Source organism: Pinus tabuliformis, chromosome J, assembly GCF_031772625.1.
Source record: "Pinus tabuliformis cultivar Carrire ecotype Pingquan chromosome J, CPIR1, whole genome shotgun sequence".
NCBI classification, from domain to species: domain Eukaryota; kingdom Viridiplantae; phylum Streptophyta; class Pinopsida; order Pinales; family Pinaceae; genus Pinus; species Pinus tabuliformis.
In genome coordinates this window covers 1,487,522,600-1,487,548,604 of record NC_142295.1, presented here as the reverse complement: position 1 = coordinate 1,487,548,604, position 26,005 = coordinate 1,487,522,600, and positions in this window count along the sequence as shown.

The window sequence follows — 26,005 nt, the reverse complement described above, 5'->3', positions numbered from 1 at the left end:
CTTTACAGAAGGGAAACCGTGTGTGTACGCGGTTGTTCTTAAGACAACTAGTGTATATCCAATAAACTTAGTTTTCAGTTAATTATTCTTCTGTTTATTTTGATCCAGTGCATCAATACTTCATTAAACATTAAAATGACAGTAACCATGTGCAGTAAGAACAAAATAAACGATCACACATAAGTAACTAACATGAAAACCAATATTTAAGGTGAAAACCCAATGCAGGAAAAAACCACCTGCTATTGTCGTCTCTATCTTCTTTTAACATAAAGAATAGCTTTTACAATATTGTATTGGCACAGACTCATACTAGTACGCAGGTACCCACCTGCAAAAGGCTACAACCTCCACTCATTCTCCAACTCCTACTATAAAGGAGCTCAAACCCCCTAAATCTTGTACTGGCGTAAACTTATACTAATACGTAGGCACAAACATGCAGAAGGCTACAACCTTCGCTCGTTGTCCAGCTGCTATTGGAAGGGAGCTCCAACTACCTGATCTGATTTACCAACTACCACTAGAAGGAAGCTCCAACTCTCTCATCTCCAGGGACCACAGTTCATAAATTTTCATACTGAATCCACCTGGTACACAACACATCACAACTTGTAGGCCATATTTCATCAAATTTTCAGATTGGACCCACTACCAACATTTAACCTCAATACCAATCATCAAACTGAAACTTATCACTGTAACTTCATCATCAATCTCTGACCCAACTGAAGTAACCAATCATTGAGACTCAATCACTGAACTAACCAAAACTCAACCAATCAATTAGAATAGTTAGATTATTGTAACCAGGATAGAAAACATCATACTACACATCCCAGAAATCAGATTATGTTACTGCAAACCCTGATCAACCATATGTCAATATATGTATGCTACTTTGTAGTAGAAAACCCGCATGTGTACACACCTTTCCTTAAGCATACCCACGTATAGATATTCAACCATTGAAACCTGAAAATTGGACCACTGCCACTCTAAAACAAAAATCGAATCATACACAGACTTACTACAACATTTTGAAAGAACCATAGGACCTTCACTGATCTTCAATCGCAATCAACAAGTAACTTCAAAATTCTTCAATCAATCAATCCATAATCAAAACATCATTTTTTAAACCTAGATCATCAAGAAGACTTCATTGACAGACATCAGAAACACATCAAGACTGATTAAACTGATCAGACATCCTTTTCATCAAAACCCTACTTTTTGTACACACTTTCTTCAAAGCATATCTGCGTGTGTACGTGCTTTTCAGGAAACAAACCCACGTGTACGCGACTTACCAGAAACACACTCACGTGTGTACGTGCCTTGTAGGCTATAAAACCCATGTATATATCTGCAAATTTAGACTCAAATATTCGCTACAACACAAAACTTTAGACATACCCAGATCTCGACATACACAGAAAAATCACATGTTAAGACACTATCAACACACATCAGATCATCTCATAATCATGGTTTTCATATCAGATCTATTGGATCTCATCCATCATCAAACTCTCAGGTGCTTACTTAGTTTAGATCAAGGAAAGCATCAATAACTCATTACATGCATATTTTTATTCAGATATAACTATTCATAAGTTTACCATCAACTTTAGACATACCCAGATCTCGACATACACAGAAAAATCACATGTTAAGACACTATCAACACACATCAGATCATCTCATAATCATGATTGTCATATCAGATCTATTGGATCTCATCCATCATCAAACTCTCATGTGCTTACTTAGTTTAGATCAAGGAAAGCATCAATAACCCATTACATGCATATTTTCTTCAGATCTAACTATTCATAAGTTTTCCATCACTTGTACATCTGTTGTCACTTTGATCTTCATCTCCTTATATAGTTTAGCCCTTATCCAATACCACATGTCAAAACCATACTCCAGTTGATGGTTTTCTTAGACGGGATCAAAACATCCATTATTGGGCTCAATACCACAGGGAAATACCATGGTAAGGACACTTGGTATTTAAAATATCATGGTGCAGAAACTGTATGTGCCTTTTATTCTTCATACTCGCGTGTGCACGCGACTTTGCTTAACGAAACCCATGTATGCTTCTTTAACTTTCAACTTTATCATACCTCTGCCTATGGACTGTTACGCCTTCGTCAAAACACTGTCACATCTGTAAGCACATCCTGTTTATATCTTCAACAAGTAGATTTCCATCAAGAGACAAGTCATCAAGTAGGTTGCCATTCATTAAGTAGGTTGCCATCAATGACAACACATAATTCATAATGCCAACAATCTCCCCCTTTGGACTTGATGGCAACCACTTTGGTTTTTGGTCACCACAACCTATAAATACCTGTAAAACACATCAAGCCAAGCACCAAACCAATCTACTCTCCAAACACCAAGCTACTCACCCCCTTTGACATCAAGGGCAAAGGGTTGGCCAATGTTGAATGAAGACTTCTAAACTGCTGAGTATGAACATTGATCATGCTCCCCTTGAGCACATGCTAAAGTTTCTGACGGATGTACAATGAAGTACATGAATCTATGACTCATATGATTTTTCCTATCACCGAGGACTCAAAATTACATCAATTACCCAATCACAGTGGATTTACATATTTGACATCATTATTACATCAACTTCCCAAACATAGTGGGATTACAAATTACATCACATGTCCAAAATTACTTGACCACAATAGTCCATACATGACTAAATTTGATAATAAGTACATCTTAGGTCTTTACATGAACTTTACATCATATGATATATAAGGAATTTATAACTAAGGCCAAAGACCTCAATAAAACCATGATAGTCATCAACAACTATCAATCACCATATATGATCTGCACCATCCCCAACTCATCATCAAATATACAAGATAAAAAATGTAGCTTCAATATCATTAACCTATGACCGGGTATGAAGCCAAAACACCATAAGAGAGGACCAAGCATATCATCATAAAATAAGATAGGACAGTGTAGCATCATTCTTCAATATGCCATGTTTCTAAGTATCACTAAATAGATGTAGAAATAACATATAATCGTGTTTTAGTAACATCATTTTCTTGGCCCAAATTCTTCATAAGAAGAACTATCACATCAACACCACTTCATCAAGAAATATGAAACTCAAGTAAACATAATCAACAAGCTCATCTTTCAAGAACTTCATAAGAAACATCACCAAAGAATGATTATGTATGAAGAAAACATAATGCCAACAATGTATTATTAAAAACATAGAAAGTTCCCCCTCTGAACCAGTTCCATCTCTGCAGACTGTACTTAACCAATTCCATAACTAACTAGCAAAATTGGAGCTTGTTTCTTCATCATACCAAAATATACGTGATTGTTCAATTTAGAACTAATGTATACACGTGACTTATCTTCATAAGATACACATACAGAAAGTGAAACACTGAAATTTCACACTTTAAGCTCCCCCTGAATCTATTATGTCTGTTACTACATTAGAGCCACTTTCAGTAGTATAAGAAGTATGAAAATAAAAAACAACCATGAGAATCATTTTTAAGACAAAACATGTATTACTCCCCCTTATATTACACATCACTGATCCTGAGGACTTGATAATCATCTTCTATTTTCATGAGGTCAAGTACCTCTCACCACTTCTGTAATCAATGTTAGAAATATTCATTTAAGAATAAGAGACTGCAATAGGCACCATATTCTTTTACTCTAAGTTTGAACCTTTCTCATATCTATGAGAATTTTGTTCTTCAAACACATATAATTTGTCTCGATTTCTATACCCTCTTATTATGACTTTTCCAGTTACTTCATTCATACCCTTACATCTGGTTGATGTAAACATAATTATATTTCCCTTATCTTCCATTTTTCCTACACTCAGAATATTTTTCTTTATATCTTGAACTAATAAAGCATCAGTTGCTGCTCTAATTTTATTAATTCTGGCTTTACCTTTTCCTAGAACTTTTCCTGAAACATCAGTTCCTATAATAACATTACCATGATGGTTCTTCCTGAGAGATTCCATTTTACTCTAATCTCGAGTCATCTGATGAGAACATCCACTATCTATGCACCATTCATCTTCATCTTCAAATGAGCAGACAACAAGACCACACCTTATATGTTCTTCCTTTTCTTGCTTATTGGTGGATCTACCTTTTTCAGATTTTATGATATTAATGTTCTTATTTGGTTGCTTACCATGTTGTTTGCGCCTATCCATAGACTACTTTTTGCATTCTTTTACTACATGCCCAAACTTGTTACAGGCATAACATCTTATATGTTTCATATTTCTTCTATTGCAATCAATGGCTCTGTGACTGAATATATTGCAAGCAAAAATATATCCCTTAAAGTACCTGAAAGTTGATGATATTTCTGTGAGACGGTTATTAGCTTGAAACAATCTACTTCTATAATTGGCTAAAACATGTCCAAAATTATGACATATAGAACATTCAACATTATTTATTAGAGGAGAAATCGATTAACACTTCTATAGTTAGGAGTAAATGATTTCCTTTGAATACTTTCATTCCTCGGTTGTTGATGAGGTTGACTTCTTATCTCCTTGTTGAGTATTTCAGATTTTTCATTAAAATACCTTGCCTTAGCTTGTGAGCTAGATTCACCTTTAATATTTTCATGAAAACCAAGACTATATTTGACGGCAGGAGACCTTTGACTACTAAGAATATTATCCAAAATCTTAGTACTATCTTGAAATCACAAATTTTTATCCTTTTCTTCTAATGTACCTTTTAGGATATTTACCTCACCCTGATATTGCTTTTCCGACTTCTTCATAATTTCTTCAATCTTTCTTCCTTCCTCCATTTGCTATTTTAAACTGAGAATCTCTTCTTTCAGCCCATTTTCTTGTTCTTCAAATGCTTGAAGTAGTACTTGATTCTACGTATTTGATTTTTCAAGATCTGCTCTTAGAGAGACGACCTCAACTTCAAGACCTTCACAATATTGGTTAGATACCATACCTGCAGGATCCTTGTTATCATAAGCCTTCAACTTACCTTTAAGATTAACAATCTCTTTCAAAGCAAGATCAAGTTTTGTTCTAAGATCAAAAATTTCTTTTAACTTGTCTTCTTTTGAATCAACAACTCCATTTGTTATTTTGGACACATTGTTAGATATAGGATTACTTAGGACTTCTTCATGTATTTCTTGTAGCTTATCCCACACTTGATTTGTAGTAGTATAATGCATAACTTTATTCAATATTGAATCAGATATGCTACAAAAGATGTTACTCAAAGCCTTATTGTTCTTTTGTAGTTCTTTGTTGGATGTAGGAAATTTGGTGTAACCATTGCAAATTAGATTCTAGACATCGAGATTCATTAGATTATACTTCATCTTTCCTTTCCATTGTTGATAATTATCTTTGCTTAGCATAGGCATATCTGCATTTTCCATTTATTCTGACTTGCCTTGATCTGTTACTTCAAGAGGCTTACTTTCACTTGTACCCATGAGTGCAAGCTCAGTGGTTTCACTATCATCATCACTATCATTGTTGCATAAACAAGAAAATGGATCAAATTTTGAAAACAAATCCACACGTGATGATGCTTCTTCTTCTTCATTCTTGATCATTAGAAAGCAGGTTGCTCCCAAGATTGAATATTTGCTGACATCTGTAACTGTTACTGGATCTGATATATTCATGTCAAAGTTTTCAATAAAAGTACCCTTTTCTTCTAGGGAACCCATGAAATTGTCATCAGACTCATCTTTAAATTCCATAAGTAATTGACACCTTTGATCAAACTCATCTTCTTCACCATTTGAAAGACCATCACTATCTTCATGTGTGTAAAAACTTCTCTAGGAGAGAGAGGTTTTGTCGTGGCTGAGAGCCAATATCTTGTGTGCTTGTCTCTTGTGTTTTGGTAATTGTTTGATGAAGTAAGAGAACATACAATAATACTAATCAGAAGAATATCATGATAATAAGAAAAATAAAAGTACTTCACAAATTGTTATCATTGCCAAAAGAATCTCACTATAACATAGATGCCCTAGATTCTTCAACATGGTATTAGAGCTAAGGTGACACATCAAGGAAGGGAATCTCAAGAACACATTCAAAAGTGAAGCATCATATCTACAAGCTAGGGTTTCAAATCCATCAAGATAAGGAGGTCTGCCATCTCCTCTTCTAGATCCATCAAGAAGAGCTACAAAGAAAGAAGAAGAGCCTTTCATATAAGGGCACCTACAAGAAGATCCATTCAAAGAAGAGTTTACATCAAGATTCATCATCTGCAAAAAGGAAAATCACTTCAAATCAAGCCTCATCATTGAAGATCTCTAGATTCACACACTAAGAAGTCTTCACCACCAAGTAGATCTCTCTTGAAGCACCTTGAAGGAAGCATCTTGAAGAACTCCAAGAACCAAGAAGACAAATCATCAAATCTTCAAGAAGTAGCAAGATCTAGAAATATCTCTTTATCATCAACACTTTCAAGTAAGTATTGCAAGGAAAGCAACAAATTGGTTGGGACTGCTAATTTCCTTGCATGGCAAAAGAGGACTAATCTACTTCTCAAAGAGAATGAACTTCTGGACTATGTCAAAGGAAATGTCACTGTTCCTACTAAAGAACAAACTCAAGCCCTTGAAAATCACAATAAGGATGAAACAAGGGCTCAAAGGGTTCTGATAGAATCCATCAAGGACTCTCTCATTCCTTATGTTTCCAAACTTGAAACATCAAAGGAAATATATGATAAACTGGTGGAGCTATTCTCAGTTAGCACAACTGGAGAAGTGATATCATTACAGATTGAATTGTATAAGATGAAGATTTCCAAGGAAGAGGGAATATATCCCTACTTTATGAATATCTTTGAGATGAGAGATCAACTACGAGAACTAGGAGAAGTTATGTCTGACAAAGAAATGACAATCGTGGTGCTAAATGAACTACCCAAGGAATGGGGAAACTTCACATCAAGCATATATGCCAAGAAGAAAGAAACCTCATTGAATGAACTTTGGTCTCTATGCAAAATTAAGGAAACTAGACTCAAAGTCAAGGATGATGTAGGATCAAAAGAACAAGCATTTGCTGCCATGGTCAAGAGAAAAGGGAAATTTGGCAAGTTTGGTCCACAAAGAAGAGGAAAAAGAGATATGTCCAAAGTCCAATGCTTTGGCTGTCAAGAGTATGGCCACTATAAGAGGGATTTTCCCAAATTCAAGAAGGACAACAACAAGAGGAAGCGAGAAGGCGGCAAAATTACCCAAGAAGTGAAAGAAGAAAATAAGAAGAAGAAAAAGGAAGCTCCTCCAGATCTCTACTATGATTGAGATCAAATTCTTCAAATAAATTCTTTTTAAGTTTTGGGTAGCATAGGAGCATGTAGATATAGGATAGAATTCATGATTTATGAAAATGGCATCTTCAAGAAAATAGGAGCATTATGTAGCTTAGATAAAGGTATTCATGTAGGAAGGATGTATCTACTGGATGACCTCATCAATGCAGAAAGGAATGATCATGAGCAAATCTTAGAAGGCCACTATTATCAACAAGAAGGAGAATTTGCAGGATGAGGACTACTAGGATCCTTCGATGGAATATTCAATAGAAGTTTCATGAATTTCAGGAAAAGTAGATGTCTTGATAGGAATTCCACTTATGGGATTCAAGAAAGGATGATATGCAGGCAAGGAAAGATGTCGCAAAAATAAAGAGAATTGAGGCAATCTCAATCCTAGAAGTTGTCAAAGGAAGCTGAGATGATCAAGGAAAGAACTAAGATGAGGTATGAATGCATCTTTATTTTAAGTTTAAAAGACATGTCATCATATGTATTAATGAGCATGGGGAATAGCTCTAAAAGGCATGGTCAAGAATAAGGAAGATATCTTTCATTAATAATATGCTCAAAGGCATGATTCACACACCAATAAAGGTCAACATGAGAAATGTCCTCATAAGGAGTACGATATGGTTGAATAAGAAACCTTTGAAGAAGCATATGGGAAAAGAGATCAGAGAGGAAAGGACACCATGGTCATTAGGAATCATCATTTGACAGATTTGTTGAAGGCATCTCTCGAAAGAAGGCACAAGAACTCTGACAAAGGAAGAAAAAGATAAAAGGACCCTTGACGCTTGGAAAGCCCTTGGAGATGTAAAAACGCAAGATGCTGATTGATTCAAGCCAAGAAGATTTCATGAGGAAGATCCATCTTGTAAGGTACTATTTGATTGAATGTTTTTATTTCTTTATGAATATCTAGATGAGTTCATGCATGGCTACTGGAACAAGAATTGTAAGTTCAAGTACAACTAGCATTCATATGGTGGATGGAAATTCCTGAAAGAAACATGATGAGGAAGAAGTAGACATATGACGAAGGTTCGAGATATATATCAAGAAGGACATTTTCCATGAAGAAAGGAATGACATGACAAACTATAAGGAAAGTGATTGATGGTCAATGCCCTATAATGAAGAAGCTCGATTGAATTTTATGAAATCAAGGAAAGAAAGTGATCAAGCAATTGAAGGAATCACAAAGAAGAAGTTTTTGATGGAAAGGAAAATCCCTAGTTGAGAGGGAGCTCTAACAAGTCCTAATTAAGAGGGAGCTTAGGCAAGTCCCTGGTCAGAGGGAACTTGGGTACATTCCTTTACAGGAATGGGCATATATTCCCTAATTAAGAGGGAGATATAGACACAACATTCTTGTCTTCACTTGGGAAGAAAGAATGGAAGGATTGGGTAATCATCTGACATCTAATACTTTTTTAGGATGTGTAGGGAATCCAAGATAAGAATAGGCAAGAGGACCGATAATATTTGAGGGTTGGTAATCCAAGATAATAATAGTCCTAGAAGGTCATACTTAGTGAACACTCGGGTGGGTATGTACATTGAGAGACAATGATGAAGGTGTCTATAATCATTGGTCTCACCAACATTGTGCTCTAATCTATTGAGAGATAGATCTTTCATTCAAGGCCTTGCTATGGAAACAAAGTTGGTTAATATGATGCTATAATAGATGGATTTACAATCCGATTTCTCTTATGTGAATTATTCAAAATTGAAAATGTCCAAATGCCTTGTAAATAATTTATGAATACCTCCCTAGATAAGAGGGAGTGTTGAAGAAAGTGTAACTAGGTTCAGTCTTCGTAAATGTAATTTTGATCTTTTTACTTGTAAAAGAAAATAATTATTATTTTTGTCATTTGTAAAAATGAGTTTCTTTCTCATTGAATAGGTCAAGCACATATTTAAGTGCTCCTAGGAAAGTAAAAGAGTCAATGTAATTTTTGAAGACACTTATGGGTTTGTTACACCATGTAAAAATATGTATTAGAGTCAAAAGAATACCTCCAAGCAAATTCCCAAACCTCCTCCACATGTTGGCATCATCAAAGGAAGCAATTCGAATCATGTAGAACAAGTTAGCCTTAAGTCAGCCTAATGGGAGGAGGTAGAATCCTATATATAGATCCATTCGACCTCTCCAAATACCAATAATCTCAACTCTCAAATAAGTGAAGGAGGATGAGTAAAGGGTTCAAGAAGAACGAAGAAAGGTGTCTCTTTGCAACGAAGATAAGAAGGATCTTTTTGCTGTCATAACATCCCTCCTATTGTAGTCATAAAAGAGAATTAATTGGGATAGAAAAGAGTGCCTATTAGGCCTCTTACTCAATATAGCAAGGAGGCTACTCAAGCAAAGGAAAGAGAAGGAATCAAGCATCATATTCTTGAAGGTATACCCCACACGTGTGAAGAAAAGAAAGACATACTACTATTGTTCTAGATTTTCACTTAGTGAAGAAAAGAAAGCTCAGTTGGGTGGTAACAAGGTCGTATTATTGAGTTGGAAAGGCTCCATATCAAGCAAAGGAAGAAAAGGACAAGGTTCTCTCTAGGGCATACAATCTAGGATTTCTGCAGTTGCCTAAAAGAAGTACCATCAGTTTGTTGGGTTGCGTTATATTCCTTCCACAACTAGCCCACGTAGTTAACCGGGGGGTTAGAAGGGGGGCGGAGCCCCCCCTTCATTGCACCGATTGCGTAGCGGGGGGTGTCACAGGGGGTTTGAGGGGTGCAGGTAACCCCACTCTATGGGGTTTGGGGTAGTGCCCCGAGAAATTTTGTTTTTGGACCCTATATTAGATTGGGCAGACCTACCTATGTTTTTGTGCATGTTTTTCACACATGGTTTTGGACGCGATGGTTTTCGGTCCATGGTTTTGGACGCGTTGGCTTTCGGTCCATGGTATTGGATGCTTCGGCATGTATAAATATGTATTGTAACATTGAAAGGAACATAATGAAAAATCAAGCTGGTAGTCCCGGTTTTGGGATCCAGGGGAAAATCTCTATGTATATGTGTTTTATGTGTTATGCTCTCGCATTGTTTATTTTTTTTGTATTCTTAGAATTCATATGCAGGTAATTTATGTACGAGGTTAAAACCTACATTTGATATCGGAGCTGTTTTGGCTTCAAGGGGATGCCTTTGTTGTTGAGGGGTTTCGCTTGGGCTTGTGGTAGACCCTGTTCAATGGGAGATCTGCGAGATCGATTTTGGTGGTGAAAGAAGATGTCGAGCAGTGGAAAGATAGAGATCGAGAAATTTAATGGTCAGAGTTTTGAGTTGTGGAAACTCATTATGGAGGATCTGTTGGTGGATAAAGATCAGTGGATCACGGTAGATCTGGGTACTAAACCAACGAGAGTGTCTGATGAAGAATGGAAGAATTTGGATCGGAAGGCAAAGAGCACAATATGATTGTGTGTCTCAGATTCAGTATTGCTGAATGTATTAGGGGAAGCTATGGCAAAGGCTTTGTGGGACAAGTTAGGGACTTTGTACCAATCTAAGTCTCTGGTGAATAAACTTTTCCTACGGAAAAGGTTGTATAACCTAAGGATGAAAGATGGAGACTCGGTGACAGAGCATTTGAATGCATTTAATACTGTGGTAATTCAGTTATTATTTGTTCATATTAAAATTTCAGATGAAGATAAGTGCATCAGTTTGTTGTGTTCTCTACCAGATTCGTGGGATAATCTGGTTATTGCAATAGGTAGCAATACAAATGCCTTGCAGTTTGATGAAGTAGTCTCATCCTTGCTGACGGAGGAGATGAGAGGGAAAAATATGGAGAGCCAGAATGGTGATGCCTTGTCTGTACGAGGACGGTCCCAGAATAGAAACAAAAATAAGTCATCGAGTGGGAGATCTAAATCTAGAGGGAGATCTAAATCTCTAGGAAAACCTGTAAAGGTGGTGTATTGGAAATGCGGAAAGGAAGGGAACTACAAAAGGGACTGTAAATCTAAAGCTCCTGATAAAGGAAAGGGATCTGATGATGCTCCTTCAACAGAGGCGAAAACCACCTCTGATGAAGGTGGGGATGTGTACTTGGCTCCTTCAAGTACACATGTAGATCATGAGGCATGGTTGATTGACTCAGATGCATCCTTTCACTTCACTCCCCATAGAGAGTGGTTCTGCGAGTATAAGAAATATGATGGTGGTGATGTCTTCTTGGGGGATGATAGGAGGGTTAGAATCGTTGGTCATGGAAAAGTAAAGTTGAATTTGCAAGGTGGAAGGGTTAGAACACTTCTGGGTGCTTGCATATTCCTTCATTGGCTAGAAATCTGATTTTCGTAAGCAAGCTGGATGATGCAGGTGTAAAAAATAGTGTTAGAGAAGGATACCTGCAAGATGGTTCGGGGAGCACTGGTATTGATGCGGGGAGTTTGGATTGGAACTCTGTGCAAGCTGCAAGGTAGCACTGTTGTTGATGGGTGCAATAGTTCTATGGTTCCTCAGAGCGGAGCATAAAATCTAGTGGTCTTTGGAGAGAAGACCATGCTATGGCATCAAAGGCTTGGACATATTGGAGAGAAGGGCCTTCGAATACTTCATGGTAAAGGTATGGTAGAAGGTATGACTAATAGCTCTCTGGATTTTGATTTCTGTGAAAATTATGTATATGGGAAGAAGAATTGGGTGAGTTTCCCCTCTGGTGGTGAGAGGGCGAAACAAATATTAGAGCTTGTGCACAGTGATGTGTTTGGACCTGTCAAGGTTCCATCATTGGGTAAGTATGTGTACTATGTATAATTTATAGATGAATTCTCAAGGAATACATGGATATATTTCCTTAAGAAGAAATCTGAAGTCTTTGATAGGTTTAAAGAATTTAAGGCTCTGGTGGAAAACTAGACAGAGAAGAAGATAAAGGTGTTGGGTACAGATAACGGTGGAGAGTTTTGCAGTAAGGAATTTGAATAATTATGTAAGAAGTGTAATATAGCATGACAAAATACTACTCCATATACACCTCAGAAAAATGGAGTTGCAGAGAGAATGAACAAGACGTTGATGGAAAGGGCAAGAAGCATCCTCAGTGGTGTCAGGTTAGGACAGGAATTCTAGGAAGAGGCGGTGGAGACAACATGTTACTTGGTCAACATATCACCTTCATCAGCGTTGGAGGATAAGACTCCACAATCGGTATGGAATGGTAAGAAATCCTCTCTTTCACATCTGAGGGTATTTGGATGTGATGCATATGCACATGTTCCAAAGGAGAAACAAACCAAGTTGGATAGTAAATTTGAAAAGTGCATCTTTATTGGGTATAAGGATGGTTTAAAGGGTTATAAGATTTGGAACCCAGTAACAAGGAAGGTTGTGTAAAACCGAGATGTGGTGTTCATAGAGGTGAAAGATGTTATTAAACATGAAATCCAACCAAAGGAACCTGAGAAGATAGAGTTTGAGCTAAAGGAGGAAGAATCAGACTCTACAGCAGAGGAGGAATCAGAAGATGAAGAGCCACAAACTATGGGTGTGAGAAGATCAGTTCGAGAAAGAAGGTAGCCAAAAAGGTATAGTCCATTTGCTTTCTATTAAAATTTTGCTTTATCTATTATTGATGATGATCCTAGAACTGTGAAGGAGGTAGTAGATTTGGAGGATGGAAAACTCTAGAAAGAGGCCATGGTTGATGAAATGGCATCTTTGCACAAAAATGAAGCTTGGGATCTGGTGGAGTTGCCGGCTGGAAGGAAACCCATTGGTAGCAAATGGGTGTTCAAGAAGAAGACAAATGTAGAAGGAAAGGTGGAGAAATACAAAGCTTGTTTGGTAGCAAAAGGTTATTCCCAGGTGCCGAGAATTGATTTTGGTGATATTTTTCTCCTGTTGCCAACGTAACTTCTATTAGATTACTTTTATCTGTTGCTGCTGCTTTTGATTTTGAGGTAGAATAGATGGATGTGAAGACAAAATTTCTTCACGAGGATCTGGAAGAGGAGATCTACATGAAGCAACCTGAAGGCTTTGCGGTGAAGCGTAAGAAAGAACTGGTATGCAAGTTAAAGTATTCTCTGTATGGGTTAAAAAAGTCACCAAGTATGTGGTATCAGAAATTTGATACATTTATACAAGGACTTGGCTTCACCAAAAGCAAAGCAGATCACTGTGTGTATTTTAAATTAATTAGTGACCATTTTATTTATCTGGTCTTGTATGTGGATGATATGTTGCTAGTTAGAAATGAAAAAGAAATTATCCAGGATTTGGAGACCCATTTGTCCTCCAAATTTGACATGAAAGATCTTGGTGTTGCAAACTATATTTTGGGCATGGAAATTAAAAGAGATCAGACAAAGAGGAAGCTCTAGTTAAACCAGAGGAAGTATGTTGAGACAATATTGCAGAGGTTTAATATGCAGGAAAGTTAACTGGTGAAGGTTCCTATTCCTGTAGGTGTAAATTTATCTGCTGAATAGTGTCCAAAGACACAAGAAGAGGAAGAGGAAATGTCCCGTGTTTCATATGCAAGTGCAGTCAGTAGCCTGATGTATGCGATGGTCTGTACTAGACCAAACATTGCACATGCAGTGGGAGTATTGAGCAGGTTTATGTCAAAACCAGGGAAGGAGCACCGGACAACAGTGAAGCGGGTTTTCAGGTATTTGCATGGCACTAGTGATTATAGTTTGTGCTACCAAGGAAGACCAGGATTGGACAGAGTGTTGGATATTTGTGGCTTTGCTGATGTAGACTAGGCTGGAGATCTAGATCAGAGAAGATCTACAAGTGGGTATGTGTTTAAGCTATTTGGAGGTGCTGTCAGTTAGATGAGTATGAAACAATCTGTAGTGGCACTATCAACTACAGAGGTAGAATACATGGCAGCCACTCATGCAAGCAAGGAAGCAGTTTGGTTGTAGAGATTGTGTTTAAGTATGGGGTTGGTACAGGGAGCTATAAGGATAGACAGTGACAACTAAAGTGCAATTTTCTTGGCAAAGAACCCTGCATATTATTCAAAGACAAAGCACATTGATGTTCAGTATCACTTTGTGAGGAATATGATAGAAGACAAAAAGGTGTTGCTAGTAACGGTGGACACTTTGAAGAACACTGTAGATGCATTGACAAAATCTATGAGCTCTGAGAAGTTCTCTTGGCGTAGAGAAACAATGGGTGTTGTAGGGATGGATAAATGACTAGGCTATCTTGTGGCCCCCTGTGGAAAGAAAACAACAAGTGGGAGAATGTTGGGTTGTGTTGTATTCTTTCCATAACTAGCCCACGTAGTTAACCGGGGGGTTAGAAGGGGGGTGGAGCCTCCCTTTGTTGCGCTGATTATGTAGCGAGGGGAGTCACAGGGGGTTTGAGGGGTGCAGGTAAGCCCACTCTATGGGGTCCGGGGCAGTGCCCCAGAAAATTTTGTTTTTGGACCCTATATTAGATTGGGTGGACCTACCTATGGTTTTGTGCATGTTTTTCACACATGGTTTTGGACGTGATGGTTTTCGGTCCATGGTATTGGATGCTTTGGCATGTATAAATATGTATTGTAATATTGAAAGGAACATAATGAAAAAATCAAGATGGTAGTCCCGGTTTTGGGATCCAGGGGAAATCTTTGTGTATATGTGTTTTATGTGTTATACTCTCGCATTGTTTATTTTTTCTGTGTTCTTAGAATTTGTTTGCAGGTAATTTCTGTATGGGGTTAAAACCTACATAGTTGCTAGAAGGAGGAGGACGAAGTGCTACAAAGAAGTAAAAGGAAAAAGGTTTGACATTTGCTTGGAGGATATTCTTGTCAAAGGTCTAGGGTTTGGCATTTGTCAATTGAATCTTCAATAAGATAAATTTGCATAAGGGTTTTCCTCTCTAGGAGAGAGAGGTTTTTCCCTGGTTGAGCGCCAATATCTTGTGTTCTTGTCTCTTGTGTTTTGGTAACTGTTTGATGAAATAAGAAAATATACAATAATAATAATAATAATAAGATCATGATAATATGAAAAATAAAATTACTTCACAAATTGTTATCATCGTCAAAAAATCTCATTATAACATAGATGTCCTAGATTCTTCAACAAGAAGCTCCAAATCCCTCATCTCCGGGGCCCATGTTTCATAAATTTTCATACTGGATCCACCTGCTACATAACACATCACAACTTGTAGGCCATGTTTCATCAAATTTTCAGACTAGACCCACTACCAACATTTAAGCTCAATACCAATCATCAAACTAAAACTTATCACTGTAACTCGATCATCAATCTCAAACCCAAATGAAGCAACTAATCACTGAATTAACCAAAACTAAACCAATCAATTAGACCAGTCATATCACTGTAACTAGAATACTAAACATCATACTGCACATCACAAAAATCAGATTTTGTTACTGCAAACCCTGATCAACCATCTGTCAAAATATGTACGCTACTTTGTAGTAGCAAACCCATGTGTGTATGCACATTTCATTAAGCATACCCACGTACATATCTTTAACCACTGAAAACTAAAAATTTGACCATTTTCACTCTGAAGCAAACACTAAATCATACACAGATTTACTGCAACATTTTGAAAGAACCACATAACCTTCACTGATCTTCAATCACAATCAACAAGTAACTTCAACATTCTTCAATCAATAAATCCATAATCAAATCATCATTGTTTAAACCTAGATCATCAAGAAGACTTCATTTATAGACAGAAGAAACACATCAAGACTGATTAATCGAATCATACATCCTTTTCATCAAAACCCTACTTTCTATACACGCTTTCTTCAAAGAATATCTATGTGTACACGCTTTTTAGGAAACAAACCCATGTGTACATGACTTACGAGAAACACACTCATGTGTGTACACGCCTTGCAATCTATAAAACCCACATATATATCTGCAAATTCAGACTCAAACGTCCGCTGAAACACATAACTTCAAACATACCTAGATCTCGACATACCCAACAAAATCACGCGTTAAGATGCTATCAACACAAATCATATCATCTCATAATCATGATTGTCATCTCAGATCTATTGGATCTGATATATCATCAAAATCTCAGGTGCATGCTTAGTTTAGATCAAGTAAAGCATCAATAGCCCATTACATGCAAATTTTCTTTAGATCTAACTATTCATAAGATCTCCATCACTTTCACACCTGCTATCACTTTGATATTCATCTCATTATATAGTTTAGCCCTTATCTAACACCATAGGTCAAAACCATAGTCCAGCTAATGGTTTACTTAGACATGATCAAAACATCTGTTGTTGGGCTCAATACCACAGGGAAATACCATGGTAAGGACCCTTGGTATTTAGAAAACCATGGGGCGGAAACTGTATGTGCATTTTCTTCTTCATACTCGCATGTGTACGTGCTTAACATAATTCACTTATACTTCTTGAACTTTGAACTTTATCACACCTCTGCCTTTGAACTACTATGCCATTGTTAAAACACTTTATCACATGTGTAGACACATCCTGTTGATATCTTTAGCAAGTAAGTTTCCATCAAGAGACAACTCATCAAGTAGGTTTTGATTCATCAGGTAGGTTGCCATTAAGGACAACACATAATTCATAATGGCAATAGACCCAAACCAATTGTTACCATTTATACCACTCGTTCCTACAGGAGGATTCCTCTTTCAACGCTTTTTAGAATCCCAAAATATGAGCATATTTTTGAGTACTTGTCTTTTCGAACTCATTAAAATAAATGAAAAGACGTCTACTCAGTATAAGTTTAACCCTTTTCTAGAATGAGATAGATTACTTATGAAAAATGAATACCTTAGTCGAACATGGCTAAGACGTTCTCCTGAGTATCATTTTCTGCCTTTTCAGACTCAAGAGATTATCTACGAAAAGGAACCTTTGGAGTTTTATTTTTCACCTCTTTTTCAATCTCTTTAAACATGAAAAAAATGTCCAGTTTTCACCTTCACTAGACTCATAAAAACATCAAACAACGATGGAATCATCGATTATGATGGGCCTGAAAAACTCCTTCTCTGGGTTTGTTAAATATTCTTAGAGGGATTCATATGATGGATGAACTTACAAATCAATAATATATTATCCTCCTTATTCTTTTCAAAAATAAAGAGTTATTGAACAGTAATGGTTAGAAAAATTAGGAAAAAGAGATACTCCACTTGTTAATGGCAGTGAGTCACTCTTTAACACGACACTCTTCTACTTCATCTTCGTCGTTGTTGGTTTGAGAAATATTCTTGTCTTTCAGTTCATCATACCTTTTCAAAGCCTCCATTTTGGTTTTGGGTCAATGTTGCCAACTCCATTTTAGTGTCATCACTATGTTCAAGAGAAGTCATTCAGGCAATATCTGCTACAATACTCTTAATCATTCATTCCATGTATGTAGTTCCTGATCCAATTCCGTATTAGTATCATTCTAATCATTCTGTCTCAAATCATCATACCCATTTCATGTCGTTGATGGGGGATACATCAATGCCCCCTTGTGATGGGTCACTTCCTTTTGACATCAACTCATTATCCAAAAAGTTGACTTGGAAACACCCCTTTGGTACCTTGGTGCTTGCATACATCAATGGCAAGTTTCCTCGCTCTCAGCAAGAGGTTTACATCCTTGGCATTCGATTGAAATATTATGTGTGGTGTTCGACATTAACTCATTCATTCACACCATACTGATTGTACTAGAGTAACTTGAGAGCCATTCACATCATCAATGGTTTCTTTCGTGTTTGCTAATGACTTAAATCATTGGTCAGTAATCAGATGGTGTCTACCATGTTTGACTTCAACTCATTAATTCACATGGTTAGACTTGTACATTGGTTGGTTGTGTGAATGAGATAAAAGACCCCAGATCTAGTTTCATCCATCCGGGCTATGATTTTAGGATTAATACAAGGTCACAGTGTATGATAGCTATGATCATATAAACAATCATCCAGTCATGGGTCCACCATCAGTCATCCATGGACATGTCTTTTGGTCATTGCACATGTAATGTTAGTTTATGTGTTGAGCATGGGTATGCCTCCCTCAACAAATATATCATGATGCAAATGTATTGTAAAATATGATGCTTTCGACCAGTTGTCTTAATCCTGACTTGTCACAAGGTAAAACACTTCAATCATTAGTTTTCATTTATGACTTTGTGCTTTAGGGGGAAATTTGTTATAGGCCATTTTGTCGCATTTGGTCAATATTCCTTTAAACGAGACCAATTCACATCCTTTCACATATTTTCATCATTCCTACATAAAGCCCTAACCATGACTTTGTTGAATCCCTGAGTTTCTGCTCTCGACTGTTGATTTTCCAAGCTTGTAAGACCCAGACCACCCTGTCCATTTAGGGACCAGCATTGACCACCAAGTTGTCCCTTGTTAGGGGTGCATTGATTCTAGAAATTCGAGAAAAATAAAAAGAATCCTGAATCTTCCTCTTCCAGAAGATTCCAGGAGTTGTTATAACTATTTACCTTGGATGAAAGCCTTGAATCCTATCCTATCCTACCATGGAGTTTTCACCTATTATCCCTTGAGCTCATTCAACTCCCATATCAAGTGGATCTCAATCCTAGATTGGTAAATGGATAAGAATTCATGAACTAACTCCCTCATATATATATTTAAAACCATCCATGGGAAAGGAGTTGGATTTTGGAGATTGATTCTACCTTCATGTTGTTTCTTTGAGAGTCATTATTCCATGCATTAGGGTGACATAGAGGCATACTTTGTGGCAAGAAAAGAAAAAGTCAAAGTGGGGAGCTCTTCCACAAGATCAACTCCTATTTTTTAGTTGTAACTCTCTCCATTTCTATTAATACAAATAGTAAATTATTTTCCTATATATGATGTTATGATTTCATGTATTTCAATACAATGTTGATCTATTGAATGAAGTGATTGGATTATGCTACATAGATATCGTAGATCTTTGGCTTGTCTTGTCTGATTATGCAGGTTCTAATTATAGAAATAAGAGCTAGGATTAAAATGTACAAGCTGAGGAAGGAGCGAAGCTTATGACAGATTCTAGGTAGGCCTCATTCCATCATTCAATTACTTTAAGGAAGAGATTGTGCCCCTTTTTTTGTTGTTCTAGGTCAATTCACTAGGCCTAGGGAAGACATTTTTGTTTTCAGTCTTATATTTCATAGAACAAATTGGAAACCATAATGTGGAACAAGTTAATCCCTTGGTGGTTTTCCTTTCCCTTAGTGTCCATTTTGCCTCTTGTTTTGATCTTTATAATTTCACTCAGTCCTGATTAGACATAGAAAGACCTGTCATTGAGATTCCATTGCATTTTTTGTGCCGGAACTTGAGATCCCTTGATCAGTGTACCCTATGGTCTGTAGATAGTTCGTTGCAGTGCACCCTAGCCTTCCTTGTACCTACATTATAGTGCACCCCGAACCTCTCTATGCTTGCATTGCAGAGCACTGGTGCCCCTTTAGCACCTGTGTTGATCCCTGTTTCATGCCAAAATTTTCCTTGTTTTGGTTTTCTCTCTGTCCAACCTTCTTCTAGTTGCTCTTACTTATGTCCCTCAATATCTTAGTGTCTCTCAGAAGCCTCCGTATAGTTTTCTTATGGTTTTGATTTTGTTTGATAATTTTTTTTTTAGATTTTCATTTATTCTTGTCATTAGGTCATTAGCGAACAAATTTGTTTAGTCATTGAGTACTTGAAATAATTGGTGTTCCAGTCATCATTCTAAAAAGTTTGTTTTTATCAGTGATTAGACATGCATCTTAGTGTAACACCGATATGGATTTAAACAAGAACGCAACAAAATATAGAGATAACCATATACACAAAGATGTAGTGGAAATAATACTTCATTTCATTAATGTAAAATACTGAAATATGCTTACAAATAGAAATGGAAATAAACCAGCTAGGGCGATGGTAGCTTATCTTTGAGAAGAGATGTGGTGGCTACATGCCTCTGAACTGTGTTACAATGAGGCTCGAAGGCCTATTTATTGTTGAGAAACAATGGAAAACCCTTAACATCCCAAAAACTAACCCTAGAAGATGAAACGCCAAATTGTGGGCCCCGTTTGGGTAAATTGGTACATCAATTTTCCGGGGTTGCAACTTTGGCATACGATCTTTGTTTGATGCGTAAAATAGCTCATTAGAAATTTCTATCCGAGCACTACAAATTTGGGAATATAAACATTGGTGTTTCTCCCAGAATTCCCAAAAAACGTCGTTTAGGGCCTCAAAAAGGTTCCAGAAGTTCAAGACCCGAAAACTTCTAAAAATAGTAAATAGTGCTACAATTACGGAAACTGAAAAACTGAAAGAGACAGTTGTGGGGGTCCAAATGGGATAGGTGGGTGGCCACCAACATCCACCTGGATCATTCCTCCCCCCTTAGGAAGCAATGGTCCCCATTGCGTTGAGTTCCTCCATCTGCTGAACTTGGTCCCTGGTGAGCTGTTCTGCAATCTCGGATGTGTCCAGTAATGGTGGGAAGCATGGTCGAGGGCAGTACATATTGAACACTCAATGCAATTGAAGAAATGGGGGAATGCTATGCTTCAAATCATTGTTTCCCGTAGCCTTGGTACTGGTGTAAGTACCATGTCAGAGTGGTCTGAGTTTCTGATGGGCTCTTGTAAGGTGTTTTTTTTGCAGATGCAACTAGACTTTGTTGCCCACCTGAAGCTTGTGTGGTACCCCTGTGGGTGAGGAGAAGTTGTTCATGTGTTCTGGCATGACCGTATCCCTTTGCTTCTGTTGCTATGTGGAGGAACCATTCACAGGGGTCATGGTGACGATCTTCCCCTTACTTTGGGAGTGAACCAGATAGAAAATGAATTTCCTAGTCTGGGAGATGAGCTTGCTGCCTTTCTTGGTAGTGATCAAAGAGGTGGCGGTAGGTGGGGCTACCTCTGGTATCCTGTATAATGAATTACCCAAAGAAATAATGACAGCCCGAGGCCTTGATTCATACACAGCATGTCGCCTCCACAAGTATGACTGGCCTAATAGTACATCACAAACATCTAGAGGTGTAACATCACACAATACCTTGTCTGTGAAGGGCTTGATGTTGTAGGGAAGGTGGCACTGCTGGTGAACTTTGAGATCTCGTCCTTCATGAAGGCACCAAATACTGTATGACTTTAGGTGTGGTGTAGTTGGTAGGCCCAACTACTTCACGACCTCTACTGAAATGAGGTTCTTTTGGCTGCCACTGTCGACAATGAATTGTAGCAGTGAACCCTTCATCCACATCTGTGAGTGGAAAAGACGCTCCTCCTCCTCTGGATCTTCGGGTTCCTCCTTCTAGATCTTCGTGGTGGAAACAATGCCGTCAGGTCTACATCGATAATCTGCTTCCCTTTTTCATTCCCCTTGTCGGGTTCTGACTCAGAGTCAAAACCTGCATCTAATTTTGAAACCTTTAGCTCAGCCACCAGTGACTGCTTGGCTTGACACTCACTTGTGTTGTGAGTGGAACTCTTATGGAACTCACACCACTTTCCCGTGTCCTTTTTCGGCTTCGCGGCGCTGTTCTTTGCTTGTAGCTTTGGCGGATTGTCTTGGGCCATCCCGCCTTGGCTTTGTCCTTTGTTCTGTGGTTTGGGGGCACCTTTCCCTTGCTTCGAATTCGTAGATCCAAAGTCTCGCTTATTCTGTTTAAACTTTTGCTCGACCGTGAAAGCATATCGATATGCAGTGTTGAGCGAGGAGATGTTCAAGAATTCTATTTCTTCCTGGATGTACTTGTGTAGGTAGCCACGGTATTTGAGTACCAAATGCTGCTATGAATCCTTGATACCCAACTTTGTGCGAAGGGTATGGAAAATATTGGTGAACTCCGGCACGTCTTGGTCCCTTCCCTGCCGCAGCGTGGTCCACTTTATGTATTGATCCTCATAGCTTCCAACAGGGTAGTACTGCTCCTTGATGGCATCTCGGAATGAATTCCAAGTGGGTGTGGCCAAAAATAGTGAGCCTGTACTTTCATCCTTATGCTCACAGTAGGTTTCCCACCAGTGCTTGACGTGGGGGGCTGCTTTGAGAAGAGAAAAAATAATCTTTTCCCGACTGGAAAAATCATGAACAAAAAAATAACCCTCTAGAAGATTTAACCATTTATCGACGACATTTGCGTCTATCTGACCCTCGAATGTGGGGATTTCAAAATTAACTTGTACCTTAAACGGTGTGGCGTTTCCAGAGTAGCTGTTGGAAGCCAATGCGTCGCCCTTGGGTAGCCGCTGAAGGATTTGGGCAAAGTTGTCTATCATCGCGTTCCTTTGTCGCTCAAGGGATTCTTTGAGCAAGATTTTGATAGGATCTCCTGCCCCCTCGTCTTTCTTTTCATCTGCCATGGGAGGTCATCAAGGTTGCGGGGCTGGTCTTGCAAAGGTTCAACCAGTTCAAGCCCTAACTCCTTATATCCCGACCTCATTGGGAACATGCAAAGAAAAAAAGAGAAAAAAATAGACCACTCTGATACCACTGATCCGGATTTAAACAAGAACACAACAAAATACAAAGATAACCATATACACAAAGATGCGACGGAAATAATACTTCATTTCATTAATGTAAAATACTGAAATATGCTTATAAATAGAAATGGAAATAAACCAACTAGGGTGATGGTAGCTTATCTCTGAGAAGAGATGTGGTGGCTACATGCCTCTGAACTGTGTTACGATGAGGCTCGAAGGCCTGTTTATTGTTGAGAAACAATGGAAAACCCTTAACATCCCAAAACCTAACCCTAGAAGATGAAACACCAAATTGCGGGCCCCGTTTGGGTAAATTGGTACATAAATTTCCCGGGGTTGTAACTTTGGCATACGATCTCCATTTGACACGTACAATAGCTCGTTAGAAAGATATATCTGAGCACTAAAAATTTTGGAAGAGAAACATAGGTCCATGGACCCTTGTTGCTCCCAGATTTCCCAAAAAATGTCATTTAGGGCCTCAAAATGGCTCCGGAAGTTCAGGACCCGAAAAACTGCTAAAAATATTAAATTGTGCTATAATTATGGAAACTGAAAGGGACAATTGTGGGGGTTCAAATGGGATAGGTGTGTGGCCACCAACATCCACTTGGATCAAACACCCTCTTCCCACATCTACCCAAGTAACTGTCCAACCAGGGTAAACATGTGACGAAGAGTTACTATAATATGGTTCAACTCCCTATGTATCAGTTAAGGAAGTGGAACCCATGGAACATAACCAACCTGACCTTTTAAACATGCAAGAGAATCCCCAGGATCCATCCAACCCATCCAAGTGACCAGCCCCTAAGACAAAATGACATTTTGTTGCATTAAAGCCTCAGTCCCTTCCTTTACATGGGCATGCATGCGAATGGGGACCTCTAGTTTCTCCCACAACAAGGCATGCCTGCACCTGGGGAATTTTCTAGGTAGTTTTGTGCTAGTGACTTTGTATTCTATGCCACTTTTTTAGGGCCAGGACTCAGGCCATTGCACATAAATACATGAAACTTACATAAATGAAAAGTAACATCAAAACAATGATACAAATGCAAATACTTGAACAAGGACTTGATTGGACCCCTACTAGCCATGATAGGTATTTTGTCAAAAATGTCACAAATATCCATTCTACAAGTTTAAACAACATATCTAAGCATAGGGGTCTCACACTTATATGAGAATAACTAAGAAGCATTTTTTTCTCATCACAATAATTACATTACCATATATTAAACCGTATATTCATTGTACATTCAGTGATTAACCAAAACATGATGAGAGCCATACATTTTCACTGTCATAAAACTCACTCATCACCAACATATAACCAACAGAAATTATAAAGGATATAAAAACCATATAAGCCACATATAAACAAGTATATTTACCAAGGAGGAAGAGATCTTATTGATGATTGCATAAGCAGACCAAGTATGGGACTTTCACGAACCACCCGGCCATAGACTAGGTTGAACCAAATATTTCTTTTAGTCAGTCAACCCTATGCCATATTCCAAGCATGAATGTGGGATCTCATAAAACAAATCAATAAAAACCAAACTAGGGCTTCCAGAGGCAAAACCACCTTAATCCTCAACTAGTGATTCCATCTTACGGGTGGAAATCACTAACCATCACCAAATTGGTCTCTACCCAAGTTGTCCAGGGCTCCAGAGTGTTTGTTCCAACCAGGGCTTCCATGACTAGTAACTCAACCCACAGTTGTCGTCCAACTTCTAGAGCGTTTGCCCAACTAGGGCTTCTAGGACTAGTAACTCAACCCACTAAGGGATTCCAAAGCGTTTGTCCAACCAAGGCTTCTACGAATAGTAACTCAAACCAAGTTATTACAGGGTTTCCAGAGCGTTTTACCAACCAAGGCTTCCAAGAACTAATAAATCAACCCATAGCGAAAGGAACATGAGGACCAACCAGAAAAAAAAAAGAAGTAAAACCCACATCACCATTTCTATTTAGGAAATGACAACGCTAGGAAAAACATTGTCAATCTAGGAAATCATCAATGCCAATGACAGATCATAACCAAATAACCACATTCATATGCCATGCATGCCAAAACTAGCAAGGAAATCATACTTGAAACTCCGTACCTGCAAGAAAATACACTACAGTTGTTGATCCTGATGTGATCTTGTGCTTTCCTTATTTTCCTTTTCCTTCTTGCTCCAAATCCCAAGTATGCCACCTCCTCCAAGAAAATATAAGTATCCAAGAGTATGAGAGAGAGAGAATAGAAAAGAGCTGCACCAAAACCTATCAAAAGGCTACCAACTAATCATCATAATCGTTTTTATCAATGAGGCCTCCATTTTCTTCATTTTCCATTATTTTCCTTCAATTTCCTCCTCACATACAACCTGTGACCTTTCACCTTCCTTTTCTCCTATTTTCCATTATTTCATAAATAAATTCCAAATAATGTCGCTTTCCTTTCCAAAGCCTTTTCCAATTTCCTTAGCCATTACTAATCAAAATGAACACCTGCTAGGATGTTTTTCCCACCATTCAATTTGGAATACATGTCCCATGACAAAGATGTTATTTTTTTTTTACCCTTTATTAATTTTTACATGAATTTTTTGACCAGGGCTATTACAAAACTCTCCTCCTTGGGGGAACACCATCATCGGTGTTCAATGACACCTACAACGAGTAAGACTGCTCACAACCAAACATACTACCCATGGAGCTTTATAACACAACTCGTTGTAGTATATACAATGACATCTTGTTGAAAACATGACAACCATACTGCTTACTGGAGCATTATAAAACAACTCATTGTGATATTTACAATAATAACCACATATACGCTTATACACATTTGCTTCAACTAACAAATAATCATACTATCTATGGAGCTTTATAAATATAGCTCGATACAATATTTACAATGATATACACATATGCACATATGCACATTTGCTCAACTAGAAAATAAAAGGATATGATTCCTGCATCCGCAACAAGGAAATACAGATGCTCACACCTCCACCCTCAAAATTAGTACCAAGATTTAACTCCTTCCCAAGAAGTCCAAAATACACTACCAATGTCAAAATTGCATCCAATGTGTG